This window comes from Microtus ochrogaster, linkage group LG7_11, assembly GCF_000317375.1.
Source record: "Microtus ochrogaster isolate Prairie Vole_2 linkage group LG7_11, MicOch1.0, whole genome shotgun sequence".
Classification (NCBI taxonomy): domain Eukaryota; kingdom Metazoa; phylum Chordata; class Mammalia; order Rodentia; family Cricetidae; genus Microtus; species Microtus ochrogaster.
The window spans coordinates 15,808,242-15,812,537 of record NC_022032.1 but is presented as its reverse complement, the minus strand read 5'-3'; positions in this window follow the sequence as shown (position 1 = coordinate 15,812,537).

The following is a 4,296-nucleotide window of genomic DNA, read 5'->3' as shown; positions in this document are numbered from 1 at the left end:
GATTGCTTTTCGGGCTGGGGGGGACTTACTTGGGGGAGAGGGAGGGAAATGGGAGGCGGTGGCGGGTAAGAGACAGAAATCTTAAATAAATAAATAAATAAATAAATAAATAAATAAATAAATAAATAAAAGAAATGGGAAAGTCGTGCTTGTTATAGAACATTTGGGAAACATTTAAAAGTGTAACTGAAAAGTGGCGGTTCGACCAGTGTCCACATTTTAGAGTGTCTTAGTCAAGACTTGTCTGTATACATAGCCAATCTTCGTTTTCTTGTATGGAGTGTTTCCTGTGTCATGAACTGCTCCTCAGCAAGGGGGTGGGATGATATTCCACTAGTCAGAAAAGAAGGACTGGTAGTGATCTGAACTGGAGATAAAAAACAGAAATAAATGAAGAAATATGAGAATTATTAAAGATAAAGTTGTCAGGACAAAGTGATGGATTTGATGCGCATTTTGAAATAACTTCCAAGCTGCATGCTTTATTTCCACAAATGTAAAGGTCTCACATAATTTTATCATAAATCTTACGCCAAGAACACAAAGTGCAATATCTCCATCTGAGGTACATGAGCGATTCTTGCAAAGTCAGCTTAGAAGTGCCCGTCCTGCTGCCAGCAGAGCCACCTAAAATATCAAAAGGGTAAGCTTGTCTATCACATTTTCTAATATCTTTAACATGAGAGTATGGACTGAGTCCATTCCATTCTGAATATCAGATAAAAACAATGGAATCTAAAATAATACAAAAGAGAAGATGCTGGCTCCTAACCAGAGACTTCTGTGGTACATTTCTGTCTTCACTGTGTAACAGTGTAACTCTGTATCAGTGAAGTCTATAAAAAAAAAAAATCCAAGCTGCAGGAAAGTCATCTCCTTCTCCTCATAATGCTTCCATAATGTGCTACAGATTTGAAATGTGTTCTATTTTCAAAACTAACTGGCTGATTTATGAAGAAACACACATGTGGTTTTTTTGCTTCACAAAAAGCACATTTGGATATTATTAAACTGAGAAGATAAAATATTGCGTAGTGCTGAAGAATTAATTTCAAAATGTTTCTTTAAGATAAACAGCGTATCAACTATATCTTAAATGTCATCACGTTGGATGACCAACTAAACAGATTTATAGGAACTCCTTTGCTAAAAAGGAGTTATTTGGGTCTATCTGTCATAAACTATTATGTCCAAAATCATGTGTGTTGCCTCCAACTACCCTGGTGTGAAAAATCTGCCCCGAGAAAGCCTGAGACCTCTGGAAATCTGTCCTTATCAGTGGAGCTGATAACAAGAGAAAGAGTACACTCCACATCAAACATAATTCCTTAAAGAATTTCCTCATCTTAACATTGGCTCAAAAATGATATATTAAAGGGGAGAAACAAAGCCCTAGCAATCATAACTAAGAAAGAAGGAGCTGTCGGCGTCTTCCCCTTCAGTCTGTAAGTCAGTGCTGGTGCACAAGCCACATGCTGGTATTATCGCCAATCTGCTTTCTTAGCTTTTCTTCACACATTCCAGCCCATCTTCACATACTCAGAGGGGGTTTTGATGAAAAAAGAATTCTCCAACATCATGCCTCCTTGCTCCTTTATCCTCTGCTGACCAAGTCTGCAGCATTTGAAAATTAAATCATGAAAGTAAGAAGTGTTTGAGTCTCAGAAAGGTTTTCACACCTGGTGAGGACCCACCCAGCCCAACAAGCCACATGGCCCTAAAAATACTCCTGTTGATAGGCATTTCTTTGCAGGGTGGATGGTGCAACCCCAGAACCTTGAATGCAAACATTCTCAACTGTAATCCCTTAGAAGAAGGTAGCCTTTGGCAACCTGGGGCACAGAGTTCTGTTCCCTCAGTTACTTTGTCTAGAAGAAAGTGAGACAAGATCTCCCCAGGACAGGAATAGAAGGGCAGTAAAGCCACACACCAGTAATATTTCTCTCTATGTAAATATCAATGGAGGTCAAGCACCCATAATCCTGCTTAACTTCATTTCAGTAGTTACTGGATGCTACTTTGTACCAACCATAAGGTTACTGTCAGAACAGAGCAACAAATAACAGACAAAGAGAAAATCTCTCATCCAGTTTACATCCCAGGCTTTAGAGGCCTTCTTCCACCAAAGAAACCTGGAACTAAGCAGGTATTTCTTCACCCACAGCATCAAGAGAGGCAGTGGTGCACCCTACACAGATAGATGCCTGAGAGAGAACTGAAGCTCCTGGTTCTAACCAGTAACACAGGCAGCAGCTGTGCAAGTGTTGGGTTCTTTCTCCAACCCTAATATCTCCAGTCTTGGAAAGCAAAAGACTCTCTTTTTAAGAAAGTGTCTTACTATGTAGCAAGCTATCCTCAAACATCCTATGTAGGCCAGGCTGGCTTCAAACATTCTGTCCTTTTGCCTCTGCCTTTTCGGTGCTAAGACTGTAGGCAGGCCTAACCACACCATGCTCCTAGTCTTAATAAATGTAACAATAAGAAAGTCAGAAGATGAATAATTTAATCCCTTAAACTAAATGTAAATAATCACATTTCTTAGAACTAAGTGTAAGCATATGTACCTTATATCTATAAAGATAAACATATTTGCCTTATGCTTCACTAATCAGTTTCTTGAGAGGGGTTAGCTTGTGTTATTACCTTGAAGAAGAAAAAGAAAAAAGGAAGAAAAAACTGTGTCACAGATGTTGAGAAAGAATTTGTATTAGTAATAGAAAACCACAGTAATGTGAGGAGCCATTCTCAAAAAGACTCCAAATCCCCTCTCACCTCCCAGCACATGGGAGACCCAGAGATCTTAAAATATCTGGGAGAAGGGTGGATAACATCTCTTAGCACCTTGACTCTCCCAGGAACTCAAGATGAAAGGTTGGTTCTGGGGACACATCTTTCGTCAGCTTCTATTCATTTGCCAGAAAACAATGCTTTCTTTCTCATGTGAGCAGCAAGCATTGTATCTGCTCTGGCTGATTTCATCTTGATATCTGGTGAGGCAAATTGGAAAGACAGACTGTTTCATCTTATACGTTTTATCTGAACATAAGCTTTACAAATTCAAACTGATGGAATCCAAGATTGTGTTTATAAGACAACAAAAACATAGCAAGGAGGGACCAGTTCTGATTTTTTCCTAATTACAAGGCTCTCTGGGAGAATAAGTATAAGGAAACCTTTGTAGTGGAGATCTAAATCTTAGACACATAGCATCCTGGGAATTATTAAAAAGTTTTATTCTTTTTCTCACCCCCCTCACAAGGAACAAAACTAATACTAAAGAAATATGAGCCGTAAGAATTATAATTTTCTACTTCAATTATTTGGTTTTCTCTTTCTTAACAAATGCAGTTATCTGATGCTTCCTTATCCCCTTTCTAAAAATCAACCTCCCCTTTCTGTGTAACAAATACAAACCCAGTACTTCTATGAAGGATTGTTCTTTTATACTTACAAATTTCATAGCAATAAATTGTTCATTTTTATATTTTTATTAGGCCTCGGTGAATGACATGGTGATTTGAACCAGCAATGTCCCCCACAAGCTTGGGCATTTGAATACTTAGTCCCCAGCTGGTGTTGTTTGGGTAAGTTTGGGTAGGTTCAGAGGTGTGACCTTGCTGGAGGAAATGGGTTTTGAAAGTTTAAAGATACACACCAGTTCTTGCTTGTTCCCTCTGCTTCCTGCTTATAGTTTAATATACAAGCTTTCAGCTTCCAACTCCAGCCACCACGCCATCACTCCAACTCCAATCAAAGACTAATTCTGTGAAATTCTTTCTGTAGGTTGCCTTGGCCTTGTTTCATAACAGCAATAGAAAAGCAACTAATGCCAATGGTTAAACTGTAGCTTCAAACGATTCGTTGGGATACCAAGGAGATGATTCTTCAATCAGTAAACACAAAAGATAAAATCACTTTGAAACCTTAAAAAAACATCAGGTAAAAGAAGCAATATAGATGTTCAGTAACTCTATCACAACTCATAATCTCTATGCCCAGAATAAAACTTTTTAATAATTCCCAGGATGCTATGTGTCTAAGATTTAGATTCCTAGCAACTACAGGTTCAATGAGATTCACAACACATAAATTCTGGATAAGACCCTGATGTCTTCACCATGGTATAAAACCATGATTAAGCTTTGAGGAAGCCCAGAACTTGTTTTTATATACCCTTGAGCAAGAAAAAGGAGACTACATTTTCTCATGGTAGAGACAAAGAACTTAGCATATGCTATGAACTAAAAAAAAAAAAAAAAAAAAAAAAAAAAAAAAAAAAAAATCATCTCCCCAGAG